The following is a 9,898-nucleotide window of genomic DNA, read 5'->3' on the forward strand; positions in this document are numbered from 1 at the left end:
TTGATTTTTTTATTAATTTTTACGACCTTATTACCCTCCAAAATAGATTTTTCTTTAGCTTGTTTGTGAGGTGGTTTTGCCTGTCATTTTTAAAAAATAGATAGAGGATATTTTGCTTATTTTGTAAGAAATTAAATCATGAATGTAGGGTCATTTAGGTCTTTTCAATATGGTTTTTATGTTAATTTCATGAAAATCAAGGGCAATTTAGTCTTTTACTACTAGTTAATAAATTAAAAATAAATAGTTGTTGACGTGTGCTTACAATGTGCTACTGAGTAAGAGGTGCTTGCACCCTACTGTGTGGCACATCTTAGCCGAATGAAGTTTTCCATTGTGTCTTTGGTTGTGTTATCTTGTTTTTTTTCCATATAATATGATGCATGTAAATAAAGATAAAGTGTTTTGTTGTTGATGGTTTTTTTTTTCTTCTCCTGCTCCTATAAATATAGGTTTATTCTTTTTTTTTTTTTTAATTTAAAATTTTAGTTTTTCAATTTAGTCTTTCAATTTTAAAATGTCATATTTTATATTTTTTAATTCGGTCCTTATTGTTTTTATTTTTTTAGGTTCTTTAGTAAAAATTTTACTTATTTTCAATTTAATCTCCAATTCTATTTTTTTCCATATATAATATTTTTTAACTTGACTATTTTTCTTTTAGTTTCTAATTTTTGCCTTGGCTTTTTTGTTAAGGTTTTGGTTGTGTTCAATTTCATCTTTTTAATTCAAATTTATTGTGTTTTGTTTTTTTATTCAGTTCTTATACTTTTTTTTTTATAATGTTTTTATTTTTAATTTAACCCTCTAATAAATAGATTGTTTTTGTCTTTTTATTTATTTATTTATTTTGATTTTTACCATTGTTATTTTAATTATAAATTTTTTTATTTGAGATCCTTTTTGTAAAAAAAATTTAGTGTTTCATTTTTTGATATGTTATTTGTGACTTCTAGTTTAATGACCTTTTTTTTAGTCTAATGACCTGAAATATGGTTTTCAAAACTAAATTGGGATTAACTTTGGATAACAACTTTTCTAGTTTAATGACCTTTTTTCTAGTCTAATAACCTGAAATATGGTTTTCAAAACTACTTTGGGATTAACTTTGGATAAGTTTTTAGTCGGTTAACTAAGGTTACTTTAATTTTTTTATGATATCATTTAAAAAAAAAATAAATTAAAAAAGACAAACATTAATGGGTTTGGATTATGTTTTTCCATGCTTGATTGAGTTGCAAATTAACTTAGTTTTTTAAACAAACTATATTAGCCTATTTTTTCTTTTATTTTTGTTGGAACTTAGCCTTTCCTGGGACTTAGATCATCATGATTCAAACTATTAGATCAGGTGTTTTAAAAGAATGATCTATGGTGTTTTAGAAGAATGATTTATCAAGTTATCTTAATTTTATTATATTAGTTATTTGTATGGGAAGCAAGCATTAGTCATTATCTTTTTTTTAACTTCTTTTATTATTTTTTATATTTTGATATTTATTATTTTGATTTATAAATTTTTTATTAGATTGTTTTATAAAATTTTTATTAGTTTTCAATTTTATTCTTTAATTTTAATTTATAATTTATTATTTTTATAATTTCATTCTATTCTTTTGGTTTTTTTTATCTTTTTATCAATGTTATTATTCTTTTAAATTTAACTCTCAAATCAGAAATTTATTGTCGTTCTTTATTTTTTTAACCTTTATTTTTTAAATTTTTTTAACCTTTATTTTTTTAATTGATATTTTTTATTTTAATTCATTTTGTTTTATTATTCCTGAGAGATTTGAAAAGTTAATAAAAGTTGATAATTTTTTTTATTCTTATTTTCTCTTCTAGTTTTGTTATTTGATATTTATTTTTTTAATTTGGCTTTGTGATTTTCTTCAAAAATATTTTTTATCATGGGCTATTCTAGAATAATTTGTACTAGCTCAACCCTTATCTCTAAATTACATATTTATTATTATGTTAGTTTAAGTTGATTTATATTGATTTTTTTTTGTTTTTTTAATCCTATTTTATTATTTCATATTGTTTGTAGATAAATGTTTTTTCCTAGATTATTGTAGTTATTTTCTTTTATTATATTTTATCTGTTTATATTTTTTTTGGCCTAATATTTTTATATATATTTAATTTTTTTTTAGATTATATATATATCAAATAAAACCATATTTGGTTGGTTGAATAGCTCATGTTATTGAATTGTTTTTTGAAAAAAAAACCTTAGAAGCCCCTAGATATTTTCTTTAAAAAAACAAAACACAAATCCCCGGCGTAAGACTCCCCGCTTTGTTAGGCATTATAATGCAATTAATAAGTCTTCATCAATTTCCACCACAATCATTCTAAAACGTTAAGGACTGTTATTGTGCAAATTAGGGATTTATTGTCAATACATTATTATCGATTCATGAAAATGATAGTCGCCACAATTATTACTCAATAATACTTGGATCTCAATTTAAAACGACGTAGCTTCATTTAGTTGCATGCCTGTTTCTTGCCTTTATAAATTTATCTGCGACTTGGATTCAGGGATAGGTTCGTATCTCATGTTACTCGTTTTACTGAGACTAATTTGCTAAGAAAGGCCTTGCAGCCTATATATATATATATATATATATAGGCTGGAAGGGCTTTCGCATGCTGGATTGAGTGGGGAAATAGCATAAAACTCGTTATCTTGTGTCAAGACTCGCATATTGCTCTTGATGAAGATGAACCCGATAAGCCAATTGATGGAATTTCGCCTGAAGAAAAAGCTTATGGGAGAGAAGTAATCGTTTACGCCTCATGATTATGAGATCCAAGATCTGCCGAAACATTTACCTCTTAGATAAATGTCGCAGAGCTAAACAAATGCTTGCTGCATTTGAAGAGTTTATACTACTCAACTGACCCTTCTTAAAGTTTATATATATTTATATATAAAAAAGCATGCAATAGACAAACTATATATTTGTCGATTTTCTGATATTTTGGCTGAAAATTGTTATGGTGAGCTAGGTCAATTGGCGGATCTGAGATATTAAAAAGCCGATCCCACTTGTGAGTAACAAGGAAATAAATAAATAGCATGTCAAAGGGTTCTTGATCTTTGTACTTTTTATATGGATAATTTCGATGAAAATTTTACAAATTCGACCTGGCAGGTCTGGTTTTGAATCATAGTAAACCAAACTATGTTACCATATATATATATATTGAAGCCACTATCATTCTTTTAATTATTGCATGAAGGCACAATTATTACATCCAGTCCGGTCAAGCATTGTTATTGGAATCGTCACAGCATGCAATAATGCTTCACCAACTTTGATTTTTTTTTTTTTAAGATAAAGGTCCCTTTACCAAAAAAATAAAATAAAGAGAGCCACGCATGCGTTCATTTATGGGGCCAGAAGTATAGGCATGATGTCTATAGCACACGTGCCTTAACCCTTATCTTTAACGCACATACTTGACTCCTTTCTATTTAATAAATAAATAAATAAAATATAAATTATAGAAACTGAAAAATACATTTTTGTATTAGCTGAAATGCTCATTGTATTAAACAGATAAACGAATGTAACATAATTGCATTATAAATTAAAAGATCATGGAATCGTGATTAAGAGATCACATTACAAAAATTACTTAAGTGAAAGAACCTAGTCAATTAAAAATATGAAAAATATGAAAACTCTGGTGTATCAAAATAAAAAATATCAAAGTTTATATACTTGATTGACATAAAATAAAAGTCGGAGTTCCAATAAAGATTTGAATATAAATGACATGTCATCAAAAATAAAAAAGTTGTGATTCTTTTTATATATTATTATTATTATCTAAAAGTAATTAAGTTATTAACGATAGGATAAAATCAAGAAATAACCTCTAATGTGCGAAATTATTATAGAAACTAAAATTGTTAACTCTAAACCAAGTCGGAAAGCTAGAAAATATATACAAACCAAAATATATAATCTTATGCCACGAGAACCTCTTTAATGTTTTTTTTTTTTAATTTAATTATATGAACATAATTGTTTTATATAAAGAGTGGTAATTTAAATTTTATTGAAATAAACTAATTTGCTACTATAATTCCTCTTTTTCTTATTAATATTTATATTTATACAAAACATATAAATTTTTATGTAAGCTATTTATTTAATGAAAATCAAAAGCAATCAAAACACATTAAAAGTGATTTGAATGATTTCAAATATGGATAAAAAAATATATCTCTCTAATTAAAACTCCTTTCTCGTATTAACATGCTTATCTTTTTTGGAATTTTTTTACTATAATATTTATTTTTTCAGACAACATTTAACTAGAATCCTAAAAAAAAGTTTTAATTAAAAAAACATATAATGATAATTTTGTTGAGAATGCATTAAAAAATATAAGAAGAATATACCATTTGTATGATGATGCGTAGCATCATCAAAAGCACCCTTATGGATCAACTTGGAGAATCCTTGATTTGATCCCTTGTTTGTTTTGATTTTCAAATTAAATTTTGAGAAAGTTGATTTGATATGACCATGTTGATCCTGTAAAAGAAATTTTAACTTAAAAAATTCAAGATGACATTAATTTATTTTTCTATCTATAAAAAAAAAAATTAACTTAAAAAATTCAAGATTTTTAATTCAAGATGACATTAATTTATTTTTCTAACTATTAAGATGATTATATTTTGAATTGATCACTAAGTTTGTAAGTGAAGTCATGAAACCTACTTGGATTAATAACTTTGTTGTTTAGTGAAGTCATGAAACCTACTTAGATTAATAACTTTGTTGTTTTGAAACTATTTTTTTTATTAATTATATGATAATAAAAATAATCATTTATATAAAAGTCACCAAATAATTTATTTTAAAAAATAAGATAAGATGCACACAAAAAAACTTGCAAATACAGTAAATCAATGATATAATCTTATTCAAAAATAAAATAAAAATTGAATGATATTTACTAAAATAATATCTCAAATATATTCTTGACTAACTTAATTATTTGATAAAACCACACCTATAATATATTTTTAAATAATTAATTTCAATAAAATCTAATTTAAATTAAAGGAAAATATTAAAAAGATAAAGCTTGGTCCATTAAAAAGAAGACGAAGCACCACACATCTATTTTGTTTTTCCTAGATTGGATAAGTGACACATCATTCACCTATTATTTTTTAAATGTAGTTGTCAACACATTATTTATTGTTTTAATCCGACCATTTGACCATCTAAGGTCGTTCCTTGAATCAAAAACCATTTCAACTATTTTCTATATATATAAACTTATGAATTACCCCCACAAACCTTAATAATAAACTCATGTCTATCCTTAAAATAATATTTAATAGGTTAAAAATTCAAAACTTTATCCCAATTCAAAAAATCTTAAAGCCTAGTCTATCTTTTCTAGGAAGATAAGGGGTAAAAAGACACAATAAAATCTCTTGTTCTATTTCCTAAAACACATATAGGCAACAAAAATAATAATTTAAGAATCTCTCTAAAGTCCCAAGAATATTGTTAAATAATTTAGGATTATTTAGGATTTATATAAAAATTATTTAAAAATCAAATCTTTTTTAAAGTTTGATTAACTTATTTAAGGTTAAGTTGTTGCAAACCACAAGTCATCTAATTGTATAATTTCTAATAGTAATTCATATAAATTATTAGTGAGAAATCTTCTAAAATTATCAAATTGAAGGAAAATATTAAAAAGATAAAACCTAGTCCATTAAAAAGAGGGTGAAGCCCCACACATCTGTTTTTTTTCCTAGATTGGATAAGTGACACATCATTCACCTATTATTTTTTAAATGTAGTTGTCAACACATTATTTATTGTTTTAATCCGACCATTTGACCATCTAAGGTCGTTCCTTGAATCAAAAACCATTTCAACTATTTTCTATATATATAAACTTATGAATTACCCCCACAAACCTTAATAATAAACTCATGTCTATCCTTAAAATAATATTTAATAGGTTAAAAATTCAAAACTTTATCCCAATTCAAAAAATCTTAAAGCCTAGTCTATCTTTTCTAGGAAGATAAGGGGTAAAAAGACACAATAAAATCTCTTGTTCTATTTCCTAAAACACATATAGGCAACAAAAATAATAATTTAAGAGTCTTTCTAAAATCCCAAGAATATTGTTAGATAATTTAGGATCATTTAGGGTTTATATAAAAATTATTTAAAAATCAAATCTTTTTTAAGTTTTGATTAACTTATTCAAGGCTAAGTTGTTGCAAGCCACAAATCATCTAACTGTATAATTTCTAATAGTAATTCATTTGAATTATTAGTGAGAAATCTTCTAAAATTATTTTTAAAAGAGATAGATTGCTATGTCTATGAATGCTAGCTCTCTGTGTACTATAATTTACGTAATTTTACTATTTATGAAAATATAAGAGGTATAACATTTTATTTAAAGAGAAATCCTAATAACTCTATAAATAATAAAATATCACTTTCCTCCTAAATAATATCACATATATTAGTTTAGGGTAATTTTAGAAATTTATTTAGTTAAGTCCCTACTTGTTTTTTTAGGTCTAGAATTGTAATTCCCTATATAAATTATATTATAGTCCTTAATTTCTAAAATTTATTTACAATCAAGTCATATTTGATTAATTATTTTAAATTAATTTCTGATCAATAGTTTTTATTGTGTGACCCATTAGGTTCCTAATAAATTGACCCAAATGTAAATCACAATTTTAAATAAAATAGGATTAAACAAATTAAACAATGTAATTTATTATTAATTTAGGAATTAATTAATTTATATTTAAAAATCAAGTGCATCATTTAGCAACATGTCATAATCTCTTATATTTTAAAAAATCATAAATGGCTTGACTTAACTTTTTAGTAAGCAATTTCTCAATGTAATTATTATCCCTTCATAAAAAATATTTTAATTTAAACATTATAGCATGGAGTGTGTTTGTTGTGTCAAATCATATTTATTCTTAATACTACAGTTATTGATTCATTGAATAATATTTGAAACTTGTTAAATCTTATTTCAACTTGCACAAGGATTTCATAATCAATATTATTTTAGAAAATATGAAATATTTTTTCTAAATTATCTAGGGTGATGAATTATCTCTTAATCACTTGAATACCTTTACATAGTTAATGTTATACCTACTATTTACTTGTTTATTACCCTTGATTAGGATAATATGCAATTAAAATCAAAGCATAACATTCTCTATATAAAATAACTTAGTTAATTAAAATCAAAGCATAACATTTTTTATATAAAATAACTTAGTGATCTTAAGTCGAAGAATCAATTATATAATTTTTACGTGAGCCTTTTTATAGATACAAGTGATCTCTTCATACAAAATTTTAATGTGAACCAATTTAATATACATGTTATCTAACAAATACCTATTAGTTTTAAATTTTCATCATATCTCAACTTATGAGAATAGTTGTTTTTATTCATGAAGAAAAAAAACATAGCATGTACTAGTCTCAACATCTCTAGTTAATGTCCAATGTGAATAGAGCATCGACTAGGAACAATGATTTGATATAAAAAAAATATTATAATTATAACAATTTTATAAATTTTTTATAAAATATTTTTGTTCCAAGAAATTTATCATTACTCTAGATTCATTAATCAATTATAAATAAATGTTACATACATAAAGACTTTTTTATTAATAATAAATATGATTTGCTTGAACAAAATCAATATTACATGTAATTAATTGATTGACTACAACTCATGTATTCAAATATCTCTATTGAGAAATAGCACTCATGAACACTAAGAAAGACCTTTTTTATTGCTAAAAGGTGGCAACTTTCTAGTATCTCTCTACTCTCTTGCTTTCTTCTCTCTTGTTTTTTGGTGACCTTTTGTTTTATTTCTTAAATTTACAAACTAAAACATAAATAAATAAAAAATTTAGAACAAATGTTCAAATTATAAAACTACAAAGACTAAAAATAAAAAATAAAAGAAATTTCAAGACCAAAATATTTAAAAATACGCTGTGTATACAATAAAAATTAAGAAGTAAAAAGCCTATATTTTTGCTTTGGTGTTAGATATGGTTTCAAGACTCAATTCTTTACAAGCAATAAAAATAAATTTCATTTTATAAAATCAAACATCAATGTAATATCATAATTGTTTTTAACATCGTGATAAACAGATGAAAAATAAATTATAAAATTTAAATTTCAACCAATGTAACATGGAAGGATGAAATAAATAAAAAAATGACCGGAGTAAAAAGATCTTGAACACTTTCCAACCTATAAAATTTTATGTCTAGTTGTACAGTATGTATACATTAAATTCAACATATCTTTTAGTTTTTCTTGTAACATTTTGATTTCAAAATAAATAAAGAAAACAATTTTGTTTTGGAATTAAGTAAGTTGCTTTTAGCCATAAACAAAGTAGTATATTATGATCCTACTGTTTTTTTTAAAGTGAAAATTAATCATTTTAAAAAAACAACAATCAATTGTAAAATATTATTTTTAATCTAAAACACAACAATACCATACACATATTATGATATATAGCTTAATTTATTGAAAGAAGAATAACAAAACCATGACATGACACGAGCTTTTTTATTATACGTGTACATATAATAGTAATTAGTATGTGAATGGATGGATCAATTTAATTACAATTAAGTCTGAATTAAATAATTTTAGCTCCTGGGATACCTTATCATCGATTGAAGAAAAAAAATATAAGCTGTAATTAAATAAAAATTGAAAATGATGGACACATTAAAGTTTCGACTTTGAACAATGGAGTGGAGTGGTGGTAGGGCGGAGTCAAATCCAAGCCTAGAGGTGGACGAGAGGCCCGGCCACCAAAACGGCGACACAAATGGAAACCGCATGTGGATGTAGGGAGTTGTGTTGGCTCCCACTTCCACGTGCGTTTGTTATTTTTTTGAAGCGGTAGGAGAGCAGTATTAATCAATCTTTGTATATGTTTATTACCGTGATAGTTTTTATAATTGGAGTTTTTAAAAAAATATTTTTAATTGAAATTAATTTGATATTTATATATGTTTAGATAAAACTATAATTAAAATTGAAGTTGAACAAAAAAATAAATAATATATTTAAATAAAAGAATATCTTTTCAAATTGATGTTATATATATATATATATATATATATATATATATATATATATTGATGTTTTTTAATTTAAATATTATAGATTTAACTACCATTATTACATCAATAAATAAATAATACTTTATATCGAATATTTATTCCATTAACTTATTTATAATTTTATTATGTATAAAATTCATTCGATAATTATTACAGTTTTCATGATTTTTTAAACATGTAACAAAATCAAGTAAAGTATCACCAGAGATAAAATTGAAATTGTGATCAAATTTCACAAATGCTATGTTATTATACAATGTTCTTCTAATTTATGTAGTGTTATTAAATAATATTAAACACTAGTTTTTTTGAATAAAAAGTAATTTTAAAAAAATAATTTTTTTATCAAGTCGGACACAGTCAACAATGGAGATACTGTTCACATGAATAGTATAAAATAGTTATAATCATGACACCATTCACATGAACAGTGATCAAGTGAATTATTCACCTGGTAGACATGAAAAGCAACTCTCAGTTGCTTTGTAGGAACCAGTGTTTCAACAAAAACATATATGAATCCAACATAAAACCAGTCACTCGCATTTTAATGTTACCAAATATGATATTTATGTGATGTGTTTTAAAAGCAGATGCTACCATAAAAATAAATACCTTCTTTTTCTTTGCATACTTATTAATTATTAGTGATGTTATTGTTTAATCAATAAT

This window comes from Populus euphratica, unplaced genomic scaffold, assembly GCF_000495115.2.
Source record: "Populus euphratica unplaced genomic scaffold, PopEup_1.0 scaffold61.1, whole genome shotgun sequence".
NCBI classification, from domain to species: Eukaryota; Viridiplantae; Streptophyta; class Magnoliopsida; order Malpighiales; family Salicaceae; genus Populus; species Populus euphratica.